Source organism: Stegostoma tigrinum, chromosome 20, assembly GCF_030684315.1.
Source record: "Stegostoma tigrinum isolate sSteTig4 chromosome 20, sSteTig4.hap1, whole genome shotgun sequence".
NCBI classification, from domain to species: domain Eukaryota; kingdom Metazoa; phylum Chordata; class Chondrichthyes; order Orectolobiformes; family Stegostomatidae; genus Stegostoma; species Stegostoma tigrinum.
Window position 1 is genome coordinate 46302290 of NC_081373.1, and position 9411 is coordinate 46311700.

Below are 9411 nucleotides of genomic sequence, written 5' to 3' on the forward strand. Positions count from 1 at the left end.
ATTGTCAAAGAAAGAAAGTGGAAATTTCAAGAAAAGAACAGTGTAAAAGAAAGAATTAGAGAGGAAAGGGAAAGAGAGAGAAGAAAGAGAATGAAGAGAAGATGGAATGTCTGAGGACAGAGAGAAGGAAATGGAGCAAAACAGTAAACAAGCTCTCATTGAGGAGCAGGAATTCTTTGTATCCATTGAGAACACAGTTAGTCCAAATCGAACCCAGTTTACTCATTTACTCAGTGATAATGGGAACTGCAGATGCTGGAGAATCCAAGATAATAAAATGTGAGGCTGGATGAACACAGCAGGCCCAGCAGCATCTCAGGAGCACAAAAGCTGATGTTTCAGGCCTAGACCCTTCATCAGAGAGGGGGATGGGGTGAGGGTTCTGGAATAAATAGGGAGAGAGGGGGAGGCGGACCGAAGATGGAGAGAAAAGAAGATAGGTGGAGAGGAGAGTATAGGTGGGGAGGTAGGGAGGGGATAGGTCAGTCCAGGGAAGACGGACAGGTCAAGGGGGTGGGATGAGGTTGGTAGGTAGGAGATGGAGGCGCGGCTTGGGGTGGGAGGAAGGGATGGGTGAGAGGAAGAACAGGTTAGGGAGGCAGAGACAGGTTGGACTGGTTTTGGGATGCAGTGGGTGGAGGGGAAGAGCTGGGCTGGTTGTGTGGTGCAGTGGGGGGAGGTGACGAACTGGGCTGGTTTAGGGATGCAGTTGGGGAAGGGGAGATTTTGAAGCTGGTGAAGTCCACATTGATACCATTGGGCCTCAGGGTTCCCAAGTGGAATATGAGTTGCTGTTCCTGCAACCTTCGGGTGGCATCATTGTGGCACTGCAGGAGACCCATGATGGACATGTCATCTAAAGAATGGGAGGGGGAGTGGAAATGGTTTGCGACTGGGAGGTACAGTTGTTTATTGCGAACCGAGCGGGGGTGTTCTGCAAAGTGGTTCCCAAGCCTCCGCTTGGTTTCCCCAATGTAGAGGAAGCCACACCGGGTACAGTGGATGCAGTATACCACATTGGCAGATGTGCAGGTGAACCTCTGCTTAATGTGGAAAGTCATCTTGGGGCCTGGGATAGGGGTGAGGGAGGAGGTGTGGGGGCAAGTGTAGCATTTCCTGCGGTTGCAGGGGAAGGTGCCAGGTGTGGTGGGGTTGGAGGGCAGTGTGGAGCGAACAAGGGAGTCACGAAGAGAGTGGTCTCTCCGGAAAGCAGACAGGGGTGGGGATGGAAAAATGTCTTGGGTGGTGGGGTCGGATTGTAGATGGTGGAAGTGTCGGAGGATGATGCGTTGTATCCGGAGGTTGGTGGGGTGGTGTGTGAGAATGAGGGGGATCCTCTTGGGGCGGTTGTGGCGGAGGCGGGGTGTGAGGGATGTGTTGCGGGAAATGCGGGAGACGCGGTCAAGGGCATTCTCGACCACTGTGGGGGGAAAGTTGCGGTCCTTGAAGAACTTGGACATCTGGGATGTGCGGGAGTGGAATGCCTCATCGTGGGAGCAGATGCGGCGGAGGTGGAGGATTGGAAATAGGGGATGGAATTTTTGCAGGAGGGTGGGTGGGAGGAGGTGTATTCTAGGTAGCTGTGGGAGTCGGTGGGCTTGAAATGGACATCAGTTACAAGCTTTGCAGAACACCTCTGCTCGGTTCGCAATAAATAACTGCACCTCCCAGTCGCAAACCATTTCCACTCCCCCTCCCATTCTTTAGATGACATGTCCATCATGGGCCTCCTGCAGTGCCACAATGTTGCCACCCGAAGGTTGCAGGAACAGCAACTCATATTCCGCTTGGGAACCCTGAGGCCCAGTGGTATCAATGTGGACTTCACCAGCTTCAAAATCTCCCCTTCCCCCACCGCATCCCAAAACCAGCCCAGTTCATCCCCTCCCCCCACTGCACCACACAACCAGCCCAGCTCTTCCCCTCCACCCACTGCATCCCAAAACAGTCCCTCTTCCGCACCTACACAGGCCCCAAACCCCACCTCTTCCTCCATTACATTGATGACTGTATCGGCGCCGTCTCTTGCTCCCCAGAGGAGCTCGAACAGTTCATCCACTTCACCAACACATTCCACCCCAACCTTCAGTTCACCTGGGCCATCTCCAGCACATCCCTCACCTTCCTGGATCTCTCAGTCTCCATCTCAGGCAACCAGCTTGTAACTGATGTCCATTTCAAGCCCACCGACTCCCACAGCTACCTAGAATACACCTCCTCCCACCCACCCTCCTGCAAAAATTCCATCCCCTATTCCCAATTCCTCTGCCTCCGCCGCATCTGCTCCCACGATGAGTTCAATATTAGTCCTTATTACTGTATAGTAACCTATCATGGAAAGTTCATGATTTTTATTCCTCTTGCTTGAGGTGAGTGTGAGGCAGCAAAAAGTGCTGTTTTAAGTGTGCACCAGTTAGCGTCAGGAGCTTACACCCAGAAATTCCACCCCTCAGAAAACAGCCTGATCAAACTTAACTGGAGTTTGAAAGGCCTAAGCTTCATGTTTTTGAAAAGTGGGAACAGGCATGTAAAACAGAAGCCGCTTATGGAGTATAACCTTATGTTGGGACCAGCGACTATGGGAGCCATCTCTGTGGATGAGGCCAATCTACTCCTTGGCAATGACCTGACAGTTTCAAAGGCCATTGTATCTTCAGCAGGCCCCAAGGTGCCTATGAAGGCCACTGATACTGAACATCTGCAAGACAAAGTGTCTGGCATGTTCCCTAGCTGTGTTGTACCCAGTCTATGGCCAAACAAGCTGCACCACGGGAGGCTGCGACAGTACTGTAAACAGAAGACCCTTAGTCTCATTATCTGAAATCATTTTTGGAAACTGGGCCTATGTGAGGTAATGCATGCACCTCCCTTGACTCAGCCAAATGACCACTGTTAAATACACTAGCTCAGACTGCTCACACTGAAGCTGAGGCAGAGTCAGCCTCGGAATGCTGCTACGGTAAAAATGACGTGCTGACAAGGAGCATTAGAGACCCCCTTATTCTCCAAGTAGAGGTGCCACTGAGGTACTGTGGAGAACAAACACAGCTAGATCATGAAGCAATTAAAAATCCAACCCTGTGACAACCATTATTTCACTGGCTACACCTCTATGAATGTAGCGAGGCTTTGCAGAGCCGGTCAGAATATGGGGAAATCCCAAATGCGCTAAAACCTGCACCAGTGATTAACAATGTAACATTCTTCAGTCCCTTTGGTTTTTCTCAAGTTAGGAAATACACACAAAGTTCTGAACCTCCAAAGGGTTATACCTCTTCTGTCAGGGTTGATATGTAATTCCCATTTTAAGGTATGACGATTCTTACCACAATTACACAATGTAACTGACTGTTGAGTAATCAGCTCAGTCTTAGAGCAAATTACACTTGTGTTTTATAGCCTTTTAACAGGGAAGTGAAGTCTCATTTTTATTGTAACTCAGCACTTCTCTTTATCTGGCTACAGAGAATTGAGCAGTTGATGGAATAGTTATCGGCCAACAGTCTCCCAAGGGCTCATCCATAAACAGCTGCAAAAGGGACGGTATGGCAATTAGACAGTCTAAGCTTTGGGAAGTGCATTGCTTGTTCAGTCTGTATATACTATCAATCAATCTGTTGACAACAATATTGCCAATGCTCTCAACATCTCCAACAGCCACAATATCCCCATTTTTAAAGGAGCAAGTCACCCACAATATTGAGCACTCTGCAGTTTTGTGCATCCAGTGAACAGTGTGGGAGCGTGACTTCAGCTAGAAATCATCATAATCACAGGGAATACAAAGTTAACATCTGCTCTGCATTGCAAGCAAGGAACATGTGTTCATCATTCATTGAGATCCTTGGTCCATTGCAGAGGTTATCCATTGCAATGTTGCTTTATTGATTATGCTGTGTTAATTTTTTCCCAGTACATTAAATAGTCTTTAAAGTGAAGATCTGTATCTTACTTGAACCTTGCATTTAAAGTTCACTTCGTGAAGAAGATTCTCATTCTATTCAAAGATTCATGTATTGGTACATAAACATAAGAACACAAAGATTAGGAGCATCTCCCTTTGATTGTGTGCATTTTTTGATGACACGCGAGCTAGGGGGCTCCAGGGTACAGATGCAACACAATAATGATGAAGGAACGGTAACATTTAACTTGGAGGTGATGCTGTTCCATTCATCTGACATTGCCATTTTTGTAGGTAGTACAGGTGGCAGATTTAGAAGATGCTGTCCAAGAAACTTTGACAATATATCTTGGAGATGGTACATACAATCTCTCTAACATACTCCTGGTTAAGGAAGTGAAGACTTCAAACCATGGAAGGAGTTCCCAGTAAAGTGGGCAACCTTGTCCCGGATGGTATAGTGGTTCTTGGGCATTGTTGGAGCTGCATTGATCTGGCAAGTAGACAGTATTTCATCACACTACCGATTCATACATTGCAGGTGATGAAACTCTGGCAAAAGTGAACAACTTCCTGAAGAATACCCAGCCTCTGACCAGCTTTGGCAACCACAGTGATTGTGTGACTGATCCAAATGCCACTGAATGTCTAGGGGAGATGGTTAGATTCTCTCTTGTTGGAGATTTTATTTGCCTGCCTTTGGTGTAACAGAAATGCTGCTTGCCACTTAATAGCCCAAGCCTGGGCACTGTCCATAGCCAGCAGCTTGCAGGCATCGACTACCACATTATCTGAGAAGTTGTGAAAAGCACTGACGGTTTTAAAATTATTTGCAAACATCCCCACTTCTGACCATATGATGGAAGGAAGGTCATTAATGAAGTAGCTGAAGATGATTGGGTCTAGCAAACTACCCTGAGGAACTCCTGCAGAGATGTTCTGAAGCTGAGATGATTGTCTTGTAACAAGTACAGCATTTCCCTTTGCATTTGGCATGACTCCAACTTGTGGAGTGTTTTCTCCCTGGTTTCTATTGACTCCAGCTTTGCTACGGCTCCTTGATGTTATATTTGGCTGAATACTGCTTCAAGGTTAAGGGCAGTGACTCTTATCTCTACTCTGGAATTAAGCTCTTTTGTCCATGTTTGAACCAAGGTTGTAATGAGGTCAGGAGCACAGAGTAATGACGGAACTGAACAGAGTATTGATGAGCTGAATACTACTGAGGAAACATCGATTGTCAGCATTGTCAATGTGACTTTGGATTACGTTGATGGTGATTATGAAGTGTAATCACAATGGGATTTCCTACTCTTTATGGATATGTCCTAATGGTCTTATTGGAAAGTTGACATTGAGGGGAAAGGATTCCAAAGACAACCTACAGTCTCAGAATATATTGATTCTTGTGTCGCTCCTTTTTGAGGAATATAGACTTCAGACATCAGCATTTATATTTCTTGATCACAGAATCCCTACAGCATGGAAGCAGGATGTTTGGCCCATTGTGTCCACACTAACCCACTGAACAGCATCCCACCCAATCCCTGTAGATCTGCATATCCCATGATTAATCCATTTAACCTACACGTCCCTGGATACTATCGGGCAATTTAACATAGTCAATCCACCTAACCTGCACATCCCCCTAATCTTTGGACTGTGGGAGGAAACCAGAGCACCCAGACATGGGGACAATGTGTAAACTCCACACAGTCATGGAACTGAACCCTGGTCCCTGGCGCTATAAGGCAGCAGTGCTGACCACTAAGCCACTATGCTGACCAATGTTGCATAACACCGGCTTATTTGACTTTAATCTCAAGACTTCCTTGATGGTTCTATTTTTTTAATCTCCGCTTTATAATTTCAGTATATCCCTTAAACCCCAGCACTGACATTTACTTGAAACATAATCCATTCAGTAAATAGCCCTAAATTGTGTGAGTGGGAACCAAATGCTTAAAGAAATATTGCCTAAAGGTTTGGCAATCTCACCAGCCAAGATTGAGGCAGTGCAGTCACAGGGCTAAAGTTGACTGCTCTTTGTGGTTTATTGAAGAAAATGTGACTGAATTATTGGTGATGCAGCAGTAAGCCAGACCTTTGGCCACTGATTTAGTTCACTGATAAAATAAAATAGAGTTATGAAGAAGAGTCACTGAACTGGCCTTCTTTTCGGAGATGATACCAGGCCTGCTGAGTTATTCTGTTTGTGTTTATTTCACTGATTGTCCTGTTACCGAGTTCAGCAAACACTTTGCTCCGCTGTGGAGATCTAAAATCCAGTCACATGCCTTTCCAATTCAGATCGGAGAAAACATTGTTTTAGATAATGTGTTGTTAGTATGCCATTTCCAACAGTGTACTCTGGAGGAAGAACCAGTGAATTGCCAATGGTGAATGAGATTTACTAGCCAAACCTCAAAATGGATGGCCATTTCAGCCAGTACATTCACTTCAAGGTATTGCTGTTTCTGTCCTGGTTAATCAGAAATATGTACCACTTCTGCTGCCTTGCTTTTACCTTTTCCCCACGCAAATGCATATAAATTGCCTGTAGCAAGCACAGGAGATAACACAACATGTACAGGTAGACTATTGGAGATCCTCCTGATCAAACAGGTCCAGCACCATGTCCACAACATTTCTGGTCAACTCCATTTGTACTCATGTATATCATGAGGATGGCAAAAATGGCAAGACTGTTTTCTAAGCTGAAATTGCACTTGCGAATAATTCACGTGAATTATTTTAGATTATTCATGCGGGTGCCATTGTTACTTTTGATCTAGCTTCGTAGCAGAATGACTGAGCTAGTGAGCAAGTTGGCATGACGTTTATAAGTGAATTAAGATATTCTTTACTGGGAAAGAAACAATGCTGTGTTTGTGTGTTCATTGAATGTTTGTGTCCAATGCTGTACTTGCTGCTCTGGAAAACAACTGAACTTGCAGACATGACTGGCCCTTGCCTGTGTGTATATTGCAAGTTTGAGATGACTCTCAGTGAAGATAACTGGAACACTGTGGGTGAACTCAAAGCCTCATGAGGAACCAATACTCTGAAATAGACACTGACTTGGTCATTACTAACATCATCCCTTACACCCCTAATAGTCTTCACTTGGCCAACTGTTCCCATCAGGCACGGTGGCTCAGTGGTCAGCACTGCTGCTTCATGGTGCCAAGGGCCCAGGTTTGACTCAACCTGCAGATGACTGTCTGCGTGGAGTTCCTGTGTCTATGTGGGTTTTTTCCTCTGGGCTTCCACAATTTCCTCCCACAGTACAAAGATGCGTAGGTGGACTGGCCATGCTAAATTGCCCAGAGTGTCTGTGAATATGTAGTCTAGTGGTTTAGCCATGGGAAATGCAGGGTTGCGAGGAAATTGTTGGGGGGTTGGGGGATGGGTAGGAGCTGTCTAAAGAGTCAATGTGGACTTGATGGGCCTAATGTCCTGCTTCCGTGATGTAGAGATTCTATGATCCTTCTCCACAACACCCAGGGTATCAGGCCCTCTTCTACTCCTCCATGCTCTGCAAAGCCCTTCATCTCTCTGGCACCACTCCAAGCCTTCAGCCGCAGTATTAACTGTTGAATGCTACTTTTGAACAAACGTGAACCAGGAGCCATGAGATTCCCATGACTTTATTTTGGAAGTGGGTCGTACCTTCATTTTTAAATGGTATGGCAATGAGTGCAGGTGACATGGGAATGAGTTTCAAGGATGAATTGAGTAATTAAAAGTACAAATTAGCATGCAGCCCAATGCAATGCAAATCTGCTGCTGTCGACATGCCATGGAGAACTGAAGTTACTAATCCCATCTGATCCAGGAACTCTACAGGCTGTGTTGTCCATTCATGCAGACTTCATTGCATCTTTCCACACCCCACACTCCCAGACAAGGAACTAAGCAGGGCTACCAGCTATCGTTGTTTAGAGACGATTTCTCCTCACATTAATCAACATGAAATGGCGAGGAGGGGCACTTCAAACTGGAAGGACATTCCTGTTCTGTTTTCTGGGACAGATTATTGCTTGCAGATTCTCGAGGTGCAGTGGTAGTGCCCCAGTATCTGAGCCAGGAGGCCTCCCATCAAGATGTGGTCCAGACACAATCATAGCAAAGGCTGTTTAAAAACATTGACAGATTATTGTTATTTTGCTCAGAAAAGGGATAAAATAAAATCCTTTTAGTCTCAGTTCCTCAATAATTTCAAAAAGAAAGCTGCTTTTAAACTAAATAGAAATTTAGACAATTATAGTCCAAAGATGTGCAGGTTAAGGGGACTGGCCATGCCTGTAGTGTCCAGGAATATACAAGCTAGGTGGATTAGCCATGGTGAATGCAGGGATAGCGTAGTGGAGTGGGTCTGTGTGAAATGCTCTTTGGAGGGTCAGTATGGACACGATGGGCCAAAAGGCCTGCTTCCACACTGTGAGATTCTACAATTCCATATGTTTCTCTCTAACAAACCATTGCAATGGCTAATCTAAGGTAGAAGATGGGCACGGTGGTTGGAAACTGTGAGGCTAATGATTGATTCAGTGGTCTCACTAAAGCCTTCAGTCTGCTTCCAGAATGAAGGGTCGGACTCTACTAACAGTAAATAGCTGGGTTTCAGGTTAAAATGTACACTCATGGTTTTGGGGCAGCTGCAATGATACTCACAGTCATATTAAGTGGAGGAGGCAATGCTATAGCCTGGCTTTGAGTTGGAATTCAGTGGTTTATTGGCCCAGATCCAAAGGTCACACTAAATGTAAGAAGAGATTTATGTGAAAACTCACCAATGTAGACCTCTGCTGAATCAGCTTTATGGTTTTCTTGATCAGCCTGCAATTTTAAGCAGATCAGAAAAGTTATGATGCGTTATGTATTCTGCAATTGCTATCTTAGTGAACTTGCTCTCAGCTAGATTGAAAAACTGCATTATTGCTTTTGGATTACGAGATTATTCAGTGGATGATTGCAGGGTGAATACTGACCAACATTAGCTCTGTGACTGCATTGCCTCCATCTTGGCCGGGGAGATTGCCAAAGCTCTATGCAGTGTTTTGGTGTGTTCCATTATTCTCAGTAGATTACTCCTTCCTTCCTTTCTTCCTCAGAGATGGCTATTCCTCATTTTGAAGCTTTTTTTTAGGAAAATAAATGCTGAGCTATATCGACCTGTTAAAGTGTGACATACTGGCTACTTAATGCTGAATTAGTTTAATGATTCAAATCAATAGCTGCATTACAAAATCTGTGATAAGCAAAGTGTACATATACATATATTAAAAAAAAACATTTATAACCGGTTGCTAAAAGCCGCACAACATTGGAAATAAAAGTTTTGTCACTTCAGCTCTGTGCAGCATGGTAAATTAAACTGTTACCACACTATGCTTTCATAACTACCCATACACCAACCTACAAAAATCAGAAAAGCAGATGTGTACCCCTAAAGGGCTGACAACTCAAAAACAAAATGCACATCTGAAATAAACAGCCTTGAC

The 9411-nt window shown here is 45.0% G+C and overlaps 1 long non-coding RNA gene across 1 annotated transcript; it reads right to left on the reverse strand.

Annotated features, from left to right (window-relative positions):
* Positions 1 to 7828: 7828 nt before the first annotated feature.
* On the reverse strand, positions 7829 to 8981 carry LOC125461819 (uncharacterized). The gene is made up of 3 exons (XR_007249559.2): positions 8899 to 8981; positions 8701 to 8746; positions 7829 to 8039 (listed from the first exon to the last, which is right to left on the reverse strand). It is a non-coding gene; the product is annotated as an uncharacterized LOC125461819 (long non-coding RNA).
* Between the last annotated feature and the right edge of the window lie 430 nt (positions 8982 to 9411).